Below are 24,473 nucleotides of genomic sequence, written 5' to 3' on the forward strand. Positions count from 1 at the left end.
GTGTATTACCTCCCCTGTCCTGCTTATATTCATATTAATCAACAAAATTAAACATTAACACAATATTTAATATACAAAATATACAAAAAATCTCATATTCTGATAATATTTTTACTGATCCACTGTATTTTACTAAAAGGATGATGTTTCATTGGACTGATAATTATAGATTTAGGATTACAGACCAGTTGCTTCAGTAATATTGTTCAGAGTGTGCCCTGTTGGCCGCGTATGCATTCTTGTGTTATCATTCAAAAACCATTTCACTATTTCGAGTCACTGTGACCTTGACCTTTGACCTAGTGACCTCAAAATCAATAGGGGTCATCTGCAAGTCATGATCAATGTACCTATGAAGTTTCATGATCCTAGGCCCAAGCGTTATTGAGTTATCGTATGACAACCACCTGGTGCACGGACCGACCGACCGACATGAGCAAAGCAATATATCCCCTCTTCTTCGAAGGGGGCGATAAAATTATTTGTTGCCATAGAAACCAGAATTTTTGACATAGAAAAAAATTAAATTACGTGCATAATCTCCATATTGCCATCTATCCATGTTTCAAGTTTCATGAAAAAAATATGAAGAACTTTTAAAGTTATCGCAGGATCCAGAAATGTGTGACGAACTGACAGACTGACAAACCAGGTTTTTTTTTCCACTTTTTGGGAAGATAGCCCATGAAATTGGGAAAATAAATTCATTAGCCTTTTTTCCACATGAAAAGTCCACTGATTAGGGAAATACTAAATTTGATATAACTCATTATAATCATTCAAATTAAAAGAACAAAATCTTATAATACTTTGTTAGATGTAATTGAATTGAAATTGAGATAAAATACGCATAAGACTTCTTTCTAAAAAAAAAAAAAAAAAAAATTTTTTTTTTTTAATTTTTTTTTTTGGAAATTGGGAATTTTTTTCCACATTTTGGGAAAAAAGTACACTTTTTGGGATTGGGAACATAGCCGAATTTCGGCTATAAAATCGGGCCAAAAAAAACCCTGTACTCTAATTTTACACTAGTTACTTTCAACAAGACTGAATGAACACATGTTGAAGGCTTACTTTGTGCACTGGATATCAACCAAGGCATTCACACATCACGAGTGACAATTTGGAATTTCCCAATGCTGTCAATTTTGATACTATTTTAAGAATTATTTTTCTAGATTGGAGAATAAAACAGTGTCTTTTGATAGTGTTGTTAAAATCTGTTAGTGCAAAAGAAAAGTAAAGATTCATGAAATGAAAGTGATATTTGGTTTACAAATGGCATTTTCTAAATTTGTACACTAAACAAACTTAATAATGCTAGCTTCTTTAGTTAGAACACGGAGCGTATATTGACAGGAGTTGAAACGAGTGTTTGACCCTTACTGTAGTCTATTCAAATTTATGCAAAAACTAATCATCCGATTTTATTTTTTATAGGTTATCTTGTTGCTTATTAATTCCTCTTTCAAAAAAATATAACTTTTAGTATATTTCCGTTGTTATTAATGGATGTATAGCGAGTTAAACACGATTAATTTAAAATACACATTTTATGTTTTACCCACGCGCGTTTAACCTTGTCGAGACTTTGTTACGTAACCAGTAGCTATCGATTAGCGTACATCGAAGTGCCGAGGTTATACATTTTGATGTTCCCTACCCACTTACGTCTTTTTTCTAATTTTACTTTTATTTCTCGGCCGAATTTTGAAAAATTATATATCATTAGAAAGCCTACATTTCGTAGTTTTCATATAGATAAATATATATGAAGTTTTACTTCTAATTTGGGCAGCCCGGCGAGTTATAACTTTAACTTTTGCAAATATCATACCGTTTTAGAATCTATATTTACGGTAAACATGGTCGTACTTTATACAGATTTGTAACGTTTATATTAGGAGTTCAGTTTTTAAAACTACATCTTGCTTAGGAGAATAGAATTCTGTATACAATAGAAAAAAAAATGGGTTTAAAAATGAAAGTAAATAAGGAATGACTTTGTACGAAAGTAGCTCGCGGTCATAATGCTCCGAACTGATGCTACGGTCTTGGCGATTACGCTTTTGTTTAGATACCGACCATTAAATTTCTGTTGCCAGGATTATAATATTTTTTTATCGAATATATTGTTCACGAAACATATCAATAAATCTTACTACTAATGAAGCTTAATAAATTAACGATTTCAGCTCTTGTTTATAACACTGAAAGGGTGATAATTTTATATGAGACCTCGTATTTAGTGGACCCTCTTGATATTTTCGGCTTTGCTGACACTTAAAAAAAAATGGGTGTGAAAAACATTCGTTTGTTGTTTATTATCAAAGAGGTTATTATGTATAATGATATGAAAGGAAATGTACCTTAAATATCAATTAATTAAACTTATTTAGAGATTCTTGAAAATTACGGTCGGTGTTACGAAGATCATTTTGTATTTTGACATCAGTGCGTCATGTCCAACTATTCAAAATCGGATTTTTTATCACTGGGATAATGACGACTTAGATTAAGACGAATTGTTAGGTGATTACACATGTAGCAGTGATGATTCTGAGAATGTTAAACCGTGTAAGAAAGTAAAAGTGACAAAAGCAATCGAATCAGTGGGTGTCTACCAGTGTACAGAGTGCCCAAAAACTTACAAGACAATGTCTCGTTTTCGGGGTCATATGATTTCCAAGCACTGATACGAAAGAGTGAATGGTAAATATTTCATTTGTTTCATCACGCTTATTTCATCAATATCTGAATCAGAGGGCATTATTGCTAGTGGTAAAGAGTAACAGATCTTGTTCAGTTTGACAAAGGTAGATTGTTTTTACTCCATTACATGTTTGTTATAATCATTCTTGATTTTAGTTGTCTTTCACTTGGAATTAATACAAAAAATAGAGAGGTCATTGTTTGAAGCTTTGACACCTTGATTAAGCCTCATCAGGGGTGTGAGTGTCCCAACCAGCTCTTGTTAATAACACAGACAGGGTGTTTATTTTATTACGAGACAGCGTATATAGCGGACCCTCTTATATTTTTCGGCTTTGCATACTTCAAATAAAATGGGTGTCAAAACATTCATCGTTTGCTGTTTATTTTCAAAGAGGTTATTATGTATAATTCTGACTTCCCAAAACTCCGTCGGACCTACGGACATGTCCGACACAAACAGTCAGGGCCAATCGAAATTCTTAACTCGTCGATATATAACAAATATTTTCAGGTTTTCCCAAGAAATTAAAAGTATAGAACATCAGCGAAATACGGCAGAATACGCACTTTGCCGATTTTGTGAAATACCAGGGCTTTTTTTCCTTCTTTGGGACCCGCCGAAAATCGGCCCTTTCCCCTCAGATTTTTTTTCCCCTCAGCAGGTAAATTTGCCCCCAGACTTCATTTTTTTCCCCTAAAAAAAAAAAAAAAAAAAAAAAAAAAATTTTTTTTTTTTTTTTTTTTTAAACTTTAAATACATAAGTTGACCTGATCCAGTGCAGAAAATATAACATATTGCATAATTAAATTATCTGTTGCCTTGATTTTGTTTTAAAAACAGCAAAATATGTTGAATTGATTATTTAAGACTTTCCTTATTTTCCCCAAAATCCGGCGTTTTGCGTGATTTTTCCCCCCAAAATCCGGCATTTTGCGCGATTTTTTTCCCCTCATAAAAGGCCAGGCCCTTTCCCCAAAATCAGATAAAAAACCCTGAATACAATTGTAAAGCTCGAGTGTATTCGTCGGTCAGATAACCCGCTGTTGATTGGTCCAAAGTCTTCTTGTCAAAAATCGGAAATAATCTGTCCGTGTTCGGTGAAGAACGTTCTAGAAATACATTTGGTTCCCTGCATATTGTTGACGAGTAAAAAAGTGCATGCTTCAAGCCGGATCAGTACATTTGACCTTCATTCTATTGACTTTTAGTTTAAACAAAGTGAAAGTTAAACAAAGCAGCCGCTTGCAGTTATCAACAATATCGACGAACAATCACAGAGTTTAACGGGGATTTATAACCAGGTGATTTCGTTTTCATTTTCCTTCTTTTGAATTAAGTAAATTTGTAGTAGATAAGTAAATATCAATAATGTGGAAGTTTTTAAATGTCTCAAAGCCTGAAAATCCAAAACGGGTTGCAGATGACGACTTGGTAACGCCCGTGAGCTACAGTCGATTGGTGTATAGCGGGTTTTAGTGAGTAACGGATAGGTTAAAAGTTTTTTGCAAAATACTTTTATTTATGTAAAGAATTATAGTTTTCTATGAATTCAATACGAAAAGCCTATCATTGTTAAGTCGATTCATGTTTTTGTTGACGTGTGTCAATGTTTACAACTGTTTCTTTTTTCGAAAGCAAAACAAAGTCACATTATGTACGCATCATTTTTGTGACGACAGGAAAAGTGCAGACAAATGGTTTCTTGAATTTTGCAGATTTTGTTGAGTAAACATAATTTTCATTGATGTAATATTTTAGTATTATGTGTCCTTTACAAAAGTAAGAATGCTCAGAAAACAAATTGATGCGTGAAAGCATGAAAGCTGCAAGTTGGGATTTAGTGAATAACGGACGGAATGGACATGTGGTGACCCATATTCAGGAATGTGGGGATTGTCTCAAAATAAATATAAACTCAATTGAAGTTGTCCAAAACACATGTGGTTAGCGTGTGGCTATGATATTAATTAGTGAAAACATCATTTTTAATGAAAAATAATTAAATTATAACGAAAAATCGATTTCTCTGAAAACATATTTTTCACTATCAAATCTCTCTATATATATAACAAGGTATTCAAATCATAATGACCCGAATATAGGGTGCATCGCTTTGCAACAGCCATTACTTCATCAATTGTGCAGCGGTTTCCATGAACTTGGTCTTATTAAACGCAGAAATGAATTCCCTTTCTGTAAATGTACATATATTGCAATTATTTTTTACAAATACTGTGTCAAGTTTCAAGAAATAACACGATACACATGTAATCCGATAAAGACCTAAGCGATCCGGTAATGGCTGAATCAGTGTACCATGAAATTCACGCTGTAAACAATTAATATTTTTTCGGAAATTTAAAACCGAAGGCATGTTTCAATAGGAAAGACATGTGTCTATCTAGGTTTAATGGTTTAATTACTGAATGCATGGTGTTTACGTTGAAATGAGACTCGAAGTCCTTAGCTATCTGTTATACACCAATCGACTGTAGTAAAAAAAATACGAGGATAAGCACCCTCCTCCCCCCCTCGTAAATTCGTTGAGTCTTGGAAGACAGGCAGGCAATGAATTTAAACAAATTACTTTGTTACTCAAAACAATGTTATTTAGAACAAAATGATGTTATCTTTTCGTTCCAGAGAAATTGCCATCAAGGTGCCCTAGCCTGGACACTCGCAGAATAATGAAGAAGACTGTGAACAAGACGACAGTGAAGACATTAAGCTTTTACATAGATACGATACAGATAGTGCTTTTATTAGTGACTTTAATAATGAGGAAGTGGATGTAAACAAGCTTTGTTACTTTACTTTGTTACTCAAAGTAATATGATAAAAAATAAAATGATAAAGCAAAATTTACGTTTTTCTAATTATTTACATTTTTCTCAGTTGTGTTTGAAATTTTACGTATGTTCTTTGGTCTGACAGAATAACCTAAGGTCTGACAGCAAATTCTGACCAGTCAGACCAAATGTCTGACTGAAGGCTGTTGAGTTTCAGGAAGTCTGATAATTATATGAATGGTTATTTACCTTAAATTGTCAATTAATTAAAATTATTTCAAGATTCTTGAAAATCCCGGCCGAAAAATATCAAGAGGGTCCGCTATATACGCTGTCTCGTAATAAAATTAACACCCTGTCTGTGTTATAAACAAGAGCTGAAATCGTTAATTTATTAAGCTTCATTAATAATTAGCTTTATTGATATGTTTTGTGAACAAAATATTTCAATATATACCATAAAAAATATAATAATCATGACAAAGGAAATTAAATGGCTGGTATGTAAACAAAGGCATAATCGTCAAGACCGTAGCATCAATTCTCTGCGTTAGGACAGCGCGATACTTTCGTACAAAGTCATTCCTTACTTAATTTCATTTTTAAAACCATTTTTTTTCTATCGTATACAGAATTCTATTCTCCTAAGCAAGATGTAATTTTTAAAACTGAACTCCAAATATAAACGCTACAAATCGGTATATAGTACGAACATGTCAACCGTAAATCTAGACTCTAAAACGGTGTGGTATTTGCAAAAGTTAGTTATAACTCACCGGGCTGCCCAAATCAGAAGAAAAACATAACATATATTTATATTTCTGAAAACTACGTAACATAGGCTTTCTAATGATATATAATTTGTCAAAATCTGCCGAGAAATGAAAGTATAATTTTAAAAAAGACGTGAGTGGGTACATCAAAATGTATAACCTCGGCGCTTCGATGTACGCTAATCGATATCTACTGGTTACGTAACAAAGTATCGACAAGCTATTTGCCGATACGGTCCCGTTTCATATCCGTCTCATCTAGAGTCCGTGGTTAGAAACAAACAGTTTGTAATCAAGAAACAGTACCACGAGTTACATTTACAATATTTACATATATGAATGCTTATACCTCCAGTATTATATTAAAACAGGATAAACAAGACTATTGCCAAGCAATATATGTCCCGTACCGGCTCCACCATTGTCAGAAATTCCACCATTGTCAGAATTTTTTTGTTATTTGTTGCCATAGAAACCATAATTTTTGACGTATGAACAAATGAAATGATGTGCATACTGCATAATGTCCATATTGCCATCTATCCATGTTTCAAGTTTCATGAAAAAATATGATGAACTTTTTAAGTTATCGCAGGATCCAGAAAACCACCATTTTCAGCAGTATTTCTAGTCTATTTGTTGCCATGGCAACAAGAATTTTTGACGTAGAAACAAAATGAAATGACGTGCATAGTGTCCATATTGCCATCTATCCATGTTTCAAGTTTCATGAAAAAATATGAAGAACTTTTAAAGTTATCACATCACAGGATCCAGAAAAGTGTGACAGACAGACTCACAGAGCGCAAACCATAAGTCCCCTCCGGTGAAACCGGTAGGGGACAAAAGACAGTGCAAGTCACAATGTGAATTTGTCACAGTGACCTTGACCTTTGACCAAGAGAATTTTTTTAAGTCTAAGGCCTGTAACTTCTAAAAAAATGACACTCAAACTTGATCATTAAGTCACATGGGCAGGCTAACACATGGACGTACGGTGCAACCTTTCCAGGGTCATGATCATGATTTTTTTGAAACCTACAATTGGGAATTGTATGCAGTAATTTGAAAGAAATACATGCTTTTCTCGATAGGGAATGGGTTGAATAATAGCCCAAAATTTGACAAGTTACATCTTAAATGAGTAGCTTTCTCCGCAATATCTAGGCACCACACCCAATTTTTTAGAGTCTGAAATACAAAAGTTACTGATTTCACTTTTGTTTGACAAATAGAAACAACATTGGAAATATATAACGCATCAATAAAACTTCTCAGGTGGGGATCCCTGATATTGTTGATGTCGAAAAAAGGCAAAAAATATAAAAGCAACACCAGTGAAAGAACCCACATTCACTGTTCACCCACGAGACTGACAGTGGAGGTTACATGGCACTGATTTATATCCAATAATGGCATTCTTTGTAGGCAAGATCGGGAAGATGATAGTTTGTTCTATGTATGTCACACAAAATAGTTCCAACTACATCGTTTTTATTTATTTCCGCATTATGACATATATGGGCCTAAACCAAATTTTTAATGACAAACCTTATGTGCGTTCTTTGTTAACAAAACATTACCCCACCCACCAACTTTCTCGTGATGATAAATTATGTTGATGAAAAACCGTAGAACCACAAAATGACAATTTTTGTAAAGTAAAGAGACATCAATAATTTGTACATTAATAAAGAAATATCAAGAAATTAGTTGCAAATTCTTACCTCCTGGTCTGTAAACCAGATTTATTTTCCTGCTCATATGTTTTCAAAAAGTGCACGTTCACACGCATGACGTCACAGTGTTCAACTAAGTCTATTGATCGAGGGGTTAATGAACTTTGTTTAAAAATTCCTTACTGCATCCGTTGAGCGAAATTCACTTTATCAAATTAAATGCAAAATGCACAATTTTATTCATCCTTAACTTGTTTACTCAGCCAAATTTAAACATACTTAAGTAACAAATACAAACGTGAAATTTGACATTTTGAGGGAAGTAACTCGCACTAATCCATCTCACCACATTTAAATTGGTTAGCTCCCCATAATAAGTGTAGAGATATAAACTGTCACACGTCAAAAATACAGTGTCGGTACGTCGACCGGACTTTTATTAAAAGCGTTTTCTACACTAAACAAATGATTGCCCGCTTTAAAAATGTTATTAAATATCTAAAATCCGCTAGTTCGTTTTTAACATGCGCTAATATGTACGCAGATCCGCTTGTCAAGCCCCAAAAACCAAGCGAAGACGGGTCGATACAATGTCAGCATTTGAAACCTCATTCCTGGAAATGGCCAAGGCACAGGCGTCGAAACTGGAAAAGCAAGGCAAGAAGGAGGAGGAAAGACACCCCATGGATGCGTTCTTCGAGAGTTGTGCTTTAAGAGCAAAAAAAAAAATTACCACGGGCTACACAAGGCTGGTTACAGATGCAGATTTCGACGTTGATGTATAGTGCCGAATCAAATGAAGCTGTACCCCATTATGGACCAGTGGGCCAGATACCATATGCTGCACCCAAAGTACCAAACTCGCATTTTCTAACGCCCACTTCGTCAACAATCGAAGGGTACGTGAACGTACCAACTATCAGCATTGGTGACACATCTAGAAACCAACCGCAGACCGGACTCAACATTATCAGTGAAGCCTTGGCTGCACTAAATTGACACTCATCGTTATTTGGCTAACGAGCGTATATTACGACTAAGTGAAATATTTCATCAACAATTATTTGCAAACTAATACCTTATTCACTTTATATCTAGTTTATAACACGCTATATGTATATTTAACGTCTTCACATTCGATAAAACCAGATTTGTTCTATATAAGATACTAGTGTGGCTGATTTCTGCCAAGAACGTTTAGACGTGACGGTTTGGCTTTACTTCATTACGTTTGTGGCATCGGGTGACTACATAAATTGTATCATTTATCATAATTATCTGAACCTCTTTGTTTTCTTTTTGTCCCCTACCGGTGGTTTGCACTCCGTCCGTCTGTCTGTCAGTCAGTCCGTCACACTTTTCTGGATCCTGCGATAACTTTAAAAGTTCTTAATATTTTTTCATGAAACTTGAAACATGGATAGATGGCAATATGGAGATTATGCACGTCATTTCATTTTGTTCCTACGTCAAAAATTCTGGTTGCTATGGCAACAAATATATTTTAATTTTTTTTTACTGACAATGGTGGAGTTTCACCGGTAGGGGACCATATTGCTTGGCAATCTCTTGTTGATTCTTAAATAAATGCAAAAACATTAAAGTATCTTTTAAAAAATATATTGTTTTGTTTTCATTAGCTTAAGCAAATGGCGAGTCGTTCCATGGCACTTATAGATAGACTGACGTGACGTACATCGTCGATTCAGCTGTTCTTCTACAACCGACAGCACATCGCCGAACTGACGTCTACTAAGACGGAAGAAGGTCCTGAACTCTTCATCGTTCAACTCTAATTCTCTAACAAGATGGTAGTATGTGCCGTAAGTTTGACGGTTTCTTATGATGGCTCGTGTCCAGTACATATGTTCGCGTTTCCGTCTACTAATATGCAGTACTGCCACAGCAGTCATCATAAAAATGTGTGCTCTTCTAATAACGACATCCTAATCCAAGTACCACCACGTTTGGAACTAGCTTTTTTACACGGAAAGGCTAAAATAATTAGCGGATGCATGGAATAGATACTCCGTGTCCGTGTACGTAACGCGGACACGGAACGCGGAGCGCGGAAACGGATGCATTGAATACCGGCCTACTGGACTGAAGTAAAAAAAAATAGATGTAAAAACTTGCAATACCGAAAAAAATAGGGTCGGCCGGGTATTTGGAAACAAACTACTTTAGTCCTAACGAGAAAATGTATGTATCGCTGAATGTCACAGGGTCAAAAATAGGCGAGGTCACCTCGTCAAGTGTGTGTATGTCAGAGTTTATTTACAGGTCATCGCTGAGTCTTCACGACTACCTTATGTGCTGACCTAAAACGGCGACAGTCACCTTTATCTTATCAGAGAGGCCCGTTTCTTGCACGCGAAACGTTTTATTGAACAGATGACCTGTTGTCTCAATATAATATCAAATCAGACACGATATAGTCATGGACCGGGACATCAACACGTTGTTTCGCTATGCCCGCCTGTTTCCAAATATAAGTCCTTTGCAAACAGTTTGGATCCAGATGAGACGCCACAGAACGTGGCGTCTCATCAGGATCCAAACTGTTTGCTATTCTGATAGTATTCTTTGAAAAAAATCGATGAAAATGCTAATTTAAGAAATTCCGCAGACGACATTTTAGCAGACGACAAATTTCCCAGCATGCACACAGTTGAAATTTCAAGCCTCAAACTTGCACGCAACACCTCGTATTGATTATGATGAACATGTAACATATTGTAAGGAACAAGAAAGGGACATTACTGTGTTATACTAAATACTAGATCCCGTAAGAGTTGTCTCTGCTGTTAATCTTGTATTTATATGATTATGCTTCATAGTTTGTTGTACACTTGAAACTTTGGTATGAATAAATAAACGTGTAGCCGGAAAAGCCTTTTATTACACCGGCTGAACTACAAACAATTTCGCCTATTTTTCGATTTCCGCTAGACACATGATGAGCTCGCTTTTAAGCCACACACAAAAAAATAACACCTCCCATTCCTTTCATTTTATGACGTACGTAACCTTCAACCATCTAATCAATAAATCACATCCATCAACATTTAATCCAATCTTTAATGTGAAATTGTTCACTTTAACCGTCCAACCAACATATTAAGATCCATACACCTAAACGTCCTTCTAACTGATACGTTGTCCATCACACAAGCATACACCATCTGTTTACTTTTTACTTATCAATCAACATGAACCAACAGTCATATATTAGTAATCCTCAAGTTTTAACTATCAATTATCTACATGTATCTACATTCAACGTTTACCAGTTAACATCTTTAATTGTCAATATTATGTTCAGTTTAAACCTATTTATTTAAGCTCGATTGCCTAGACAGCCTAAGGCTTATTTTAAACTCTCGAGTCCGTTTTCTGGGAATAGAATCCGCACTTGTTGCCTATGAGGGAATCTTTAACTAAAGAGCGCTCCCACATTGGGAATCGAACCCGTGACCTCCATTTTATGTAACATTCATTTGACCGTTCCACTCATCAACTTTAATACCTATCAACTTTGATATCCACCGACTTTAACCATCCATTAACTTAACAGTCCAGTTCACGTTTATGCATCTATCAGCTAAACCAACCATCAACTTTAATTATCCACCAACTATGTACACACATCACTTAACTTCAAGGAAACTTTAAAACGTTAAAGCGTCCATTAACGCCATGCATCCCTCAACTGAAACCACCCACCAACTATGTACATGCATTAACTTAACCGTGCAGTTGAATTACCATAACAGTCAAGTCAACGTTTAAGCTTCCATCGACCTAATCCACCCTTTACTTACCCCCCCCCCCCCCAACCATCTATGGACATACATCAACTTAAGCTCGATTGGGAATTGTCGGTTCGGGTACTACTTTAATTTACCCCGTGTACTCTAAAGTATACTTAAATGCACCCCTGGCACGGAAAAGATACTAAAACGTACCCGACCAATTTAGACTTTACCCGAGTTTTATTCCCGCCCAATATCCGATGCCGAAAAACGCGCTACGAAATGGGAAAACAAATTCCCTTTGAACAAAACCAGTCTCAACCTGCTTTTTTGAGTACGAGTTTCGATAATATAAAGGCCATTTTATAAAATTTTAATATATGTATATAAACATAATTAATTTTACAAAAAACATAGCCGACAACGACCAATTTAGCGTTAGAATTCTCGGGTACGTTTAAGCATATTTTCCGTAACCGGGGTACATTTAAGTATACTTACGGATACCCTGGGTATATTTAAGTAGTTCCCGAGCCGACAATGACCAATCGAGCTCAACGTTTTAACTTTACCATCCAGTCGACGTTAAAGCGTCAACAACTTAAATAAATAGTACGCCATACTTGATGTGTTGTTAAAGTTGATAAATGCTTTATCACTTGCTGGCCATTTAAGGGCATCCAAAATCTTTAACCGTCAAAAAAGTTCAACATTAAACAACATCAACATAAAGCTTACATCACTAATTCAATGAAGACCATGCCTCAACGTCCTGTTAAGGGAAAGTTTGCCAAAAATGAGTCAGGAAAAGATATGAGAATGACCGTAACACGTTATCAAATATTTCACTTGTTGTGATGCAACTGTGCAATATATTTTATCATGCGTACCGACTCTTGGAACACAAACAAAATGGCTGAAAGTTGACATACAAATCGAGGTTGGTATTTTTGAATTTTGCCGAATACAATGTTGTGTATAGATTATAAAGGGATGATGTAACTCCATTGGTCTAATATTTATGGAAAAGACAGATACTGATGAAGACAAAGATGAACACAGCAACAGATTTTAACTCTTTAAGTGCTGGAACCGGATTTTGAAGGCCTTTGCAAACAGTTTGGATTCAGATCAGACGCCACAGAACGTGGCGTCTCATCAGGATCCAAACTGTTTGCTATTCTTATAGTATTCTTTGAAAAAAAAATCGAAGAAAATGCAAATTTTAGAAATTCAGCAAACGACATTTTAGCAGACGACAAATTTCCCAACATGCAAAGTGTTAATAGGTAAAGAGAAGAAGCCTGCTGAGACATCGCAAAGCGACAGGGATATACAGTACGTGAGAAAGTTAATTGCACAGACCATTACGAATACGGATCACCCAATATAGTTGTTCCTAACTACACGTGGTCTATTCGCTCATCCATTAATTCGGAACAAAAGGCGGACTATCTAAAAAAAAACAGTCACGAGCCTCTCGTAATCTATGTGACAGAATAAAAACGAATTTGAAGAGAGGACGACCAGCGTATGATGAAACGCCAGCTGCAGCCGCAGATCCATTCAGGTGACTGAAACCAACGGTCTCACATGTCACAACGGTCACATAGCAACAGAATTATCCGTCTTGCGTTAGACAAGGTACCAACAGCACCGGTTCTGGTCAGGTGTGGAACGCAAGTGAAACTTGTGGCGGTAACGCTGTGATTTCCACTCCTAACTCGTCTCTGCGTGTTTCTATCTCATTTGGGTCTTGGATGGGATCGTTAGCGGATGTTAACGAAACACTTTACGGTTAAGCACTTTGAAACTGCGGTTTACATTGTGTTAGAATTTGGATTTTGTACTTTTAGTTGCGAAGTAAAGTTTGTCTTTACAACAACTATAACAATGAATCATATGTGAATAGCCATATACTGAGCGGGAATTACATCGAATACATCCAAGGGAGCCAATTTTTAACGACCTCTCATACGTAAATTAACAGCGGTTGTTATAAACATACTTTACTTATTGCATATTACATAAATAATCGTATACTATCCAGTGATGTTTGATTTTAATAAATCAGGAATAAAACAATGCATAACAAGATCAGTTAGAGTGTAATTGTGCTCAGAATAACAAAAATTATGGAAAATGAATTTAGTTATAAATTTTTTTTAATATAGGACAACTTATCAAACAATTTAATATTCAATGTTCCATTCTGAAACTACATATTATTTAAATTGATAAAATTAAAGTTACTGTTTTAAACATCTCCTTTTAAAACTTTATTTTCTGACTTCCATTTTCTGATTGTTATTATGTTCTTTTTGCAACAACTAATACTTGAATCTGTTCATTCATTTGTTCGTTCGTTCGTTCGTTCGTTCGTTCGTTCGTTCGTTCGTTCGTTCGTTCGTTCGTTCGTTCGTTCGTTCGTTCGTTCGTTCGTTCGTTCGTTCGTTCGTTCGCTCGCTCGCTCGCTCGCTCGCTCGCTCGCTCGCTCCCTCACTCACTCACTCACTCACTCACTCACTCACTCACTCACTCACTCACTCACTCACTCACTCACTCACTCACTCACTCACTCACTCACTCACTCACTCACTCACTCACTCACTCACTCACTCACTCACTCATTCATTCATTCATTCATTCGGAGCGATGGGCTGATTATCTGAGAAACAGTAACGATACTCTCATAATCTGTGGGGCAGAATAAAAACGAATGCGAAAACAGGAATAAAAGAGTATGATGATGGTTAAAAACCAACCAGACCGAAGCTGGTAACGAGCGTGAGGCTCGATTGGTCATTGTCGGCTCGGGCACTTCTTACATGTACCCCGGGTACAATTAAGTATACTTATATGTACCCCGAGTACGGTAAATATACTTAAAACGTACGCTGGAATTTTAACGCTAAATCGGTCGTTGTCGGCTTAAAAAAACAATTATGTTCATATTTATGTCAATTTTCTGTTAAATGGCCTCTATATTATCGAAACTCATACTCAAAAAGCATGTTGATACATTGTTTTAAATGGAAGTTTGTTTCGTAATTACGGTAATCAATAGCGCGTATTACGACATCGGGTTTTGGGCGGGAATAAAACTCGGGTACAGTCATATATCGTCCGGGTACGTTTTAGTATATTTACTGTACATACCCGGGTAAGTATACTTACATGTACCGGGCTGCATGTAAGAAGAACCCGAGCCGACCATGACCAATCTAGCGTGAGTGAGCCCATGTTATCATTCTATCATGCTTTAAAGTTCTATGCGTTAGAATCTACTCGTTGCACTTCTATCGTATCAAGATCAACACAATGCTCAATGTTATCATCCTAGTTGGCAGACCAAAGCCGTGTTCTGAGAAAACTGGGCTTAATGCATGTGCGTAAAGTGTCGTCCCAGATTAGCCTGTTTAGTCCGCACATGCTAATCAGGTCCGACACTTTCCGCTTTTATGGTATTTTTAGTTTCAAGGAAGTCCCTCCTTACCGAAAATCAAGTTTAGGCGGAAAGCGTCGTCCCTGATTAGCCTGTGTGGACTGCAAAGGCTGATCTGGGATGACACTTTACGCTCATGCATTAAGCCCAGTTTTCTCAGAACAAGGCTCATACTAGATTCTGGTAGAGGATGATGGTGTTGAAGGTTGATGTATCCGCCGACGATGACAAATTACAACGAACCCTTTAACAGGTATATATGATGCAGACCCATTGCCCCTTAAAGGGGCCTTTTCACAGATTTTGGCATGTATTGAAGTTTGTCATTAAATGCTTTATATTGATTAATGTCAACATTTGCGATTTAATAAAAAAATTAATATATACTATTACACTTCTGTCAAATGTTTAAATTACAAATTTACTATACATAAAACAAATTGCTGCATTTTTATGTCCCCCACTATAGTAGTGGGGGACATATTGTTTTTGCCCTGTCTGTCTGTTGGTCTGTTGGTCCGTTGGTCTGTCTGTCTGTTTGCGCCAACTTTAACATTTTGCAATAACTTTTGCTATATTGAAGATAGCAACTTCATATTTGGCATGCATATGTATCTCATGAAGCTGCACATTTTGGGTGGTGAAAGGTCAATGTCAAGGTCATCCTTCAAGGTCAGAGGTCAAATATATGTGGCCAAAATCGCTAATTTTATGAATACTTTTGCAATATTGAAGATAGCAACTTGATATTTGGCATGCATGTGTATCTGTTGGAGCTGCAGATTTTGAGTGGTGAAAGCTCAAGGTCAAGGTCATCCTTCAAGGTCAGAGGTCAAATATATGTGGCCCAAATCGCTTATTTTATAAATACTTTTGCAATATTGAAGATAGCAACTTGATATTTGGCATGCATGTGCATCTCATGGATCTGCACATTTTGGGTGGTGAAAGGTCAAGGTCAAGGTCATCCTTCAAGGTCAGAGGTCAAATATATGTGGCCCTAATCGCTTATTTTATGAATTCTTTTGCAATATTGAACATAGCAACTTGATATTTGGCATACAAGGTCAAGGTCATCCTTTAAGGCCAAACATCATATAGGGGGACATTGTGCTTCACAAACGCATCTTGTTGTATGTGTTTTAAAAACCTTATATGTTGATCGCATTATATTGTACAATTTCGATTATATGCTCTCCATGATTTTCATAGATTTTGAATTGTATTAAAGTAGATATACATGCATAAATTGTCTATGAACTGTGGCTAAATATTTTTTACAGTTTTGGACAAAGTCCTTAAAAACATGTATTGTTTGCCAAACTACTAGAAGATGAAACAAAAACATGTACTATGTACTGTATCTATAATTATATTGTTTACATAACCAGCATTTCCATATCTCCGACATTGAAACTAGATTAATTTCTTTTAATATATCTGATACCTTTTTGTTTTTACTCATACTTGTCATATGCAGTTAAAATAAACAAATAAATATATGATAATAATAATATAATATTCTTTAAATAAGCTGCACTGAAACCATTATCTATGTAATGCAAAAGGCTTAATGAAAGAACAATAATGAAATTTACATCTGTCCCCGGGACAAAACTTTCTCACCCCCCATGCTGGTTATAGAACCTTTGTATTCATCTGTTTCTGATGTTGAAAGTATGCTTGCATCTATGTTTATTCGATAGCATGCCTTATAGGCTCACGACGACTAGCGATGTTATTGCTTATTCCATGTCGGTTATTTTCATGTAACGTGACAGAAATAAAGATATTGTGTGTATGTGGATCTAAAAAGCTCCAGTAAAAAACAAGAATACAATAAAAGAAAGAAAAAAAGTAACCCTCAACTAGACTCGAAGCACTGATCCATGGAGCTCTGGCGTAAAAGTCTATCGCTTAGACCGCTCGGCCATCCGTACTCATACAAACATTGATGTATTTTATATTTAATATATGACATCCTCGTAGTAACACAAATATAACGACAACAACAGAACTCTCCAAATTATTCAATCGTATCGCGTTGCAACGCTTAATAATTTTCAAGTTTTTAAATCGTCAAAAGATGCATGTAATGGATATTTTAGAGCATGGTAAATGTTCAGTAATACTGTTTGCTCACAAATTAATATCATACTTACAACGAAAATGTGCGAATCCGAAACATTTTTTATTATGTCAATTTACCAAAACGTGAAAAGGCCCCTTTATCAGCTAACGATGAGTCAACATATATCAGTGCCACTAAGACACAAATCTGCAATCTAAAAAAGTTGTGGGTCGTGAAACACGCGTTTTGCAAGTATTAGTTAAAGAAAAATATCTAAATGAATTAATCGAGATTTAAGCTCTCTAAATGCTCATAAAACCCAACGAACACATTAATATTTATTGTTTGCAAACAGTGTATGTTATTTTTACCTTTATACCAAGCATTCCTGCTGTAAAAATGGACTGTTTGAGGTCTTTCGTGTTTCAAAAGAATATACCAGAAACTAAAACTCTGTTCGAAGCCGGAAGTCATGAACCAATGTTGCAATATTGTGATAATGTCAAAATTCTACAACGACATGATATGAAAAAGGTGTCATGGCGTCAAAAATAACTCATCGTGTCAACTAAAACTTTGATGGCAAGTCATTTTCACAAGAGAATGACGCCAAAAGTTATGTAGATTTGTCGACTTAGATCATGTCGACAACATATATTTTTGGGAAAAGCCGGAAACATTTACGTCGAGACTTCAACTTAATGTCGTTATGACGAGTAAAATTAAAGTGGGAAAAGCTACAAAACTATGTCGACATACCATGTTATTTCACAGTAAGTCGATATAGATTATTCCGGCATGACCACATTATTTGGGTGTACCATATACGTTTCCGTAGGATTGACACATATCGTACTAAGCTCTGAACATCTCGACTGAACTCGTGACAAAATGTGTTTATCGTTCATGCGCCGTACATTAATTTCATTTGTTTAAATTAACCTATTTGTTTTTGTTAGCATTTCGAAAATGCTTGCTTCCTCGTGTACATAAATATCTCGCCACCAATTTGATTAAAAGATGTTGCGTGTTATTTGATATCAGACTATTTTAGTGATTCATGTTTCTATCGTGACATGTTTTTTCTTAGAATACATGTGTAAATTCGAGACATCGGCAGTAAGTATTCAATTCAGTGACATTTTAATATCATAGTCATGCGAAAAGATCATTTGTCATGATGGCGAGCGACTATTTGTATACCTGAGCCTTGTTTATATAAGTTAGCCCTTTGCATGCTGGGATATTTGTCGTCTGCTAAATTGTCGTCTGCTGAATTTCAAAAATTAGAATTTTCTTCGATTTTTTCAATGAATACTATAAGAATAGCAAACAGTTTGGATCCTGGTGAGACGCCACGTTCTGTGGCGTCTCATCTGGATCCAGACTGTTTGCAAAAGCCTTCAAAATTCGGTTCCACCACTGAAAGAGTTCATTCCGATACTTACGTAAACAACGTTCACGAAGGAATCTTAAGCGGGCATATACGATTTAGTCAAATATTTATGAGTTTATATAAACTGTGTAAAAAACTTATTATATATATATTTCAATATAAAATAAAATAAAAGTTAAGAAGAACATGTGTCGAAAAATGCGAAATAAGCCAGATATTTAATTCTGAAATTGAAAACGGCTGTACAGCCGAATTCGCCAGCATGTATACCATACATGTACGATGTGCATCTAAACTTAGTTTAACGGTTTATTTGAAATTCTGCAACGATATCTATTCATACGACACACGAACACTATCTCCGATCCTAATACAAAGACGAATGCTTCGGTTATTGTAGGAAAATATGTACGTCACTATCGGCTCGGGGCGCTAATTTGTCTTTGCTGCATTTTATGAAATTCGGCTTTAATGTATAATTTTTCTTGTCTATTTTGTGTTATTGCACTTCAAAAAGGTTCTTGCATATATTTAAAAAATATAATAAATATGTTATTAGATAGACAATATTAATTACATATGCACAGTAAATTAATGGGGAAAAAATGCAATTAAAGCAAAAAAGTGAAATATTGTTTATAGCTGTACAATAAAGTGCACATGTTCAAAAATGTTTTCTTAAGAATGCTACATTATATCTCAAAAGTTCAAATAAGGGTTAATAAATAAACAATAAATAATAAATAATAAATACAAGATGATGCACAGCATATTACTGTAGAATAGCATGTAATTTAAGCAATATTCACAACAAACTCACTGCAATACTGCATGCATAACACATAATTATACGCATTGAATAAATACATTCAATTTTACAAAGCATTTAACCCTTAAAGCGCTGGAGCTGAATTTTAAAGGCCTTTGCAAACAGTTTGGATCCAGATGAGACGCCACAGAACGTGGCGTCTCATCTGGATCCAAACTGTTTGCTATTCTGATAGTATTCTTTGAAAAAAATCGAAGAAAATGCTAATTTTAGAAATTCAGCAGACGACATTTAAGCAGACGACAAATTTCCCAGCATGCAAAGGGTTAAATAATAATGCATCAAATGATAGCAGACACGTGATTAGCTCTTTGTACTGACCCACGGTAATCTTCTGACAGGTAAGTGAATATATTTCTTCAAAGGTTCCCGCTGTCGATCGCCATTGGCGACAAATTAAAAATTATGGCTACGCATTTTTGCAAATGGCGATTTTTCGAAAATTCACGTTTTTTTCTTCTCAATATTTCCTTCAAATGACATTAGACGCTCTGTTTACCAGCGGCTTTATGGAACCAGTTATTCTTCTAAAGCCTGAATTGCATTAAATTTATGCTATTCAATGTCTTCATCGGATAAGTTTATCCAACTTTCTCAACATGGTTAAACTGTAAACATATTATGTAATGTAAGGTCACGCATATTTGCCAATAAATCTTTTACTACAATAACATGCTCAGTATGCAAGTTAATGTTTAAAAAGTATTTCAAATCAATTTCATAATGACTATCCCACAAGCTTCTGCAGAGCAATCTTGAAAATTGTTAAGGATAAGATGTAAAATTAGGGCCCGCTTAGCAGACATGTATTTAAAAAATATTTTCAGAAAAAAATATTACAATTCACAGTTCTTTTCACGCAGCAAGCAGCTGACAGGTATTTCTCTTACTTGAAAGAGATTCATGAAAGGAAACTCGTAGCGGCTTATCAATGATGTTATAGCTTTTACGTTTAAGAGATCTGGACTACAAAAGTCAATTCTTAACCAGTCTTCAATGAATAGTATGACTGCATTATGTTCGACATGATTTTTTGACATTGTGCGTCGAGTGGCGTACGGGCGTCATTTTTTCTTTAACGGGTGCTTCTGCTCTAATTTGCTTGCAGCGAAAATTATTTCAAATTTAGAAAATTAATAATTTATAAAAAAAAAAACTTTATTTAAAATCAAACTAAATTATGATTTGCTACCGATATGAATGGGTAGAATAGGACTGGTAACTTGACACCATAATTGCCTTTCTTCGTCACCCGTCCGGGGTTAATCCAATAACGCAGATAGATACACGCATTGCTGTCGAATTTGATTGGCTAAATGTTGTGGGTCGGAGTTGTAGCGTTAATTAAATCCGATGTTACAGTAAACCAAGCGTATGACGAAAATGACAGATGGGTATTGTTAAGTATTGAAATATGATTTCAACAGTATCTGTGCTAATACAGCAAGATCACTATCTGTGTTCGTACTAGTTTAAAATCAAGATAAAATTGTCTGTTTCTCTAAAAAACTAAAAAGCGATTTCAAAACATGAATACATCGATCATTTACTCCCCCACTTGAACAAACATAATTTTTAATGGGCCATTTCACGTGTTGGTAAATTGACAAAATTAAAGAGAAGTTGTTTCAGATTCGCAAATTTTTCGTTGTAGTTATGATATTTGTGAGGAAACAGTAAAACTGAACATTTACCATGCTATGCAATATCCATTATATGCATCTTTTGGCGATTTAACAACCTGAAAAATATATAGCGTTGCAACGCGAAACGATTGAATAATTTGGAGAGTTTTGTTGTTGTCGTCATATTTTGTTATACTACGAGGATTGCTTATATAATGTATAAAAAAACTTATTGTATGAGCTCGGGTGGTCGAGTGGTCTAATCGACATACATTTACTCCACAGGTCAGTGGTTCGAGCCCAGTTGAGAATTACTTTTTTTCCTTTCTTTAATTGTATTCTTTTTTGTACTGGATCATTTTAGATCCAATTTTTACATTTATCAATATAAAGCATTTAATGACAAACTTCAATACATGCCAATATCTGTGAAAGGGCCCCTTTAAAATAATCTAAAGTAGACAGCAAAATAGCAGATTTCTTACAAATGATAATTATATGCATTCAGTGAGCGCTTTTCAATGCATCTAAATATAATTATATTGGTATACAGCTAAATATTTTGTTTACAAAACAGAACAATTTTAGTCCGCGAAAAAAACATTTCCATGTGTGAGTTACTGTTTTAGAAAGATTATAATAGCACGTCTGAGTAACTTCTATTTCGATAAGCCGACTGCAGGCTTGTTTGCAGGCCCAGGTTTATGAAAAAATAGTTAAAAATTAGAAACATTATAATAGCGTTAAGTGGGACAATGACGTTCGAACATTGACTTCGGTTCCTGGACCAAATAAAAGGTACAGACGGTAGTGCGTGCTTGTGAATGTCGTCAAAAGGAGTGGGAATATCTGACGTAAATTTGCTAAAATTAGTTACTCAAGCTTTAAGAGATATGATAACAAATATTTCGAATGTTTTCTTGGAGAATAAGTATACAAACAAGCCTTGTAACAGAATTGGCATACTTGATGCTCTCCAAATTAAATAAAATGGGTGCGCGATTTTATTGTAAACGAAACAATACATGAATTAAAAAATACAACTCGACCATTCAACAGGTTTTAAAGATAATTGAGCGATGACAAGCGCAATATGATGTATGCAAACAAGTTTTCTAAAAAAAATCCGAAAGTTTTTCTTTTGCTTAAATGTAAAAATAATGACGCAATTCCAAACTAAAAAAAGTCGACCAAAACATACCGAAAATTTAATGGCAGTAGTATTCTATTTAATTTGTGTCGACTCATGATAATGTAAAGATAAGTCGTGTTCTGAGAAAACTGAAAAAGTGTCGTCCCTGATTAGCCTGTGCGGACTGCACAGTCTAATCTGGGAGGTCACTTTACGCATTATGCCCAGTTTTCTCAAAACGCGACTCAATTACTAAAATCTTATTGTTATGACAGGCTAGGTGAATCATTGTTGGGCTTGAGTGGGTTTCGCAAATAGTATACCCTTTAGCGTTTGGTTTTCACCCAATGGTGCTATTAAACCTCATTTATCAAGTGCGTCTTACTATACCCAAGTTAAAGAAAGCGTGCCAGTGACAAGTGCGTACATTCCATACGTAACAGCTTTGCATATTATCTACTTGAACGAGGTCTTTTATCCGATTGGTGCAATTTAAACCTCTGCAATGCGTTAAACGAGGGGTGAACGAAGATTCTGCGGCACATCGCTTGCTTATTGTTAGCTTGTTTTGAATTTTGAACGTTGATAAAATAGTGAAGATACATGTTGTTTTATCGTGCCTTCTTTTTTTTCTGATACATATTCATGTAATATACGAAATTAAATATACGTCAATGTGCCAACATTGCCATTTGAGTATTAAATGAGACTTAAACTATGAACGTAGGGAGCGGGTGCTTGGACGTAATGTTCCAGAGCATGAAGATAAACAATCCGTTTTAAAATATCTCAATTTTGGCGAATCAACGCTTTAGACGACAATTAAATGGTGACCTTGATCTTGGTTAAGATATGTGAGGTCCTTGCGTCAGTCCAATCAATTTTGCCAAGTTACCTGAAAACCATTTTAAACTGCTTAAAATTTTTCAAGGATAAATCGATGTTGTTCATCTTTTCGAAAACAAACGCGGTATTTAAATTGAAACTAAGGATTTGTTTTTTATGAAAGACCTAATCTCTCATGATAGTATCGCGTATGCTTCCAGAGCTACTGATATGGTGCGTATTTGCGTAAATGCCCAATGTAAAATTGCCGATTACGCATAGAAAATTTAACTCTGCGTCCCAAAACCCACTTGAAATTGCCGATTACGCATATCGTATTTGTCCTCTGCGTAGCGAGTAAATCTGTCCCGGAAATACCCGGGTCCGAAATACCTGGATTCTTTCCGCTTCGTCCAAGCGCTTTCAGTGTAACCTTCAGCACGATAATATGTTCGGAAGAAGGCGTCTATGTAACAACGTGTTATTGTTGTGAAAATGTCGAAACCGCGAAGCCGTAAAAATGGAAATATCGTATCCCAGGCACAAAAAACTCAATTTTAAGTTATTCAACTGCGAGCAAAACAAAGCCAGAAGCGGAAAATATAGTGAAATTAATTGTTGATGATGCTGTGTCGGAGGCAAGCGTTGACCGTGCTTACATTGTAAGAAAACTAATGGAAAAAATCGTCGAACTTTCGCTAGAAAAAAGGATTGTGCTTTTTTAATAAAGACTGTATATTATGGGTATGCGTAATCGGCAATTTCAATTGGGGTTTGGTACGCAGAGTTTTATTTTTCTATGCGTAATCGGCAATTTTACATTGGGTATATACGCAAATACGCACCTTACCTGTAGCTCTGTATGTCTTACCGCTAGAAAGCGTTATGAACTGAAATCTAACGATATTTTACTTATGTCTTACCGTTAGGAGACGTTATGCACCGAAATCTAAGGTATTTTACTTATATCTTACCTTATGACATTAAAAGTGAGTAGAGGGGCCATGTTCTTGAACGCTCAAATATTGAAGCATTGTGCAAAATAACTGAATACTTTACAAAGTGGATTCGAAACTAGCAAGGCGTTATTTATCTTTATGTAGATAATTGAGTTTCTGTGTTGGATAAATTAACTACTGCAATAATTTGTTAGGTGTTGTGGGTGCAGTTGAAAGGATCCCTATATGCATTTCCGATGATGTCATTTTTCAATTTTTGTATGTAGATGAAACATAAATACGATCTTTCTAAGACATAGTTTGCTTGACAATTTTCTGCAGATACATCGCTCTCTAACTTAATAGTTAATACCTGTTAAAGAGTGGCCATAGTTGTTGGTATGCGAATAACTAAGAAACCCATTCTGAAGTCGTTTAATTAGATTACGACACTAGACGCTAGGCATACATGGGTTAAACTGATGTAAGTAATATTTGAT

At 35.4% G+C, this 24,473-nt stretch overlaps 1 protein-coding gene across 1 annotated transcript in view; it reads right to left on the reverse strand.

Moving 5' to 3' along the window:
- The window catches only part of LOC127838395 (influenza virus NS1A-binding protein homolog A-like), a 63,462-nt gene extending 55,184 nt beyond the window's left edge, over positions 1–8,278 (reverse strand). The window contains exon 1 of the mRNA XM_052366111.1: positions 8,006–8,278. The gene's annotated coding sequence lies outside the window, so the exon portion shown is untranslated. The remainder of the gene's footprint in view (positions 1–8,005) is intronic.
- Positions 8,279–24,473: the final 16,195 nt, after the last annotated feature.

This window comes from Dreissena polymorpha, chromosome 7 (assembly GCF_020536995.1).
Source record: "Dreissena polymorpha isolate Duluth1 chromosome 7, UMN_Dpol_1.0, whole genome shotgun sequence".
Classification (NCBI taxonomy): Eukaryota; Metazoa; Mollusca; class Bivalvia; order Myida; family Dreissenidae; genus Dreissena; species Dreissena polymorpha.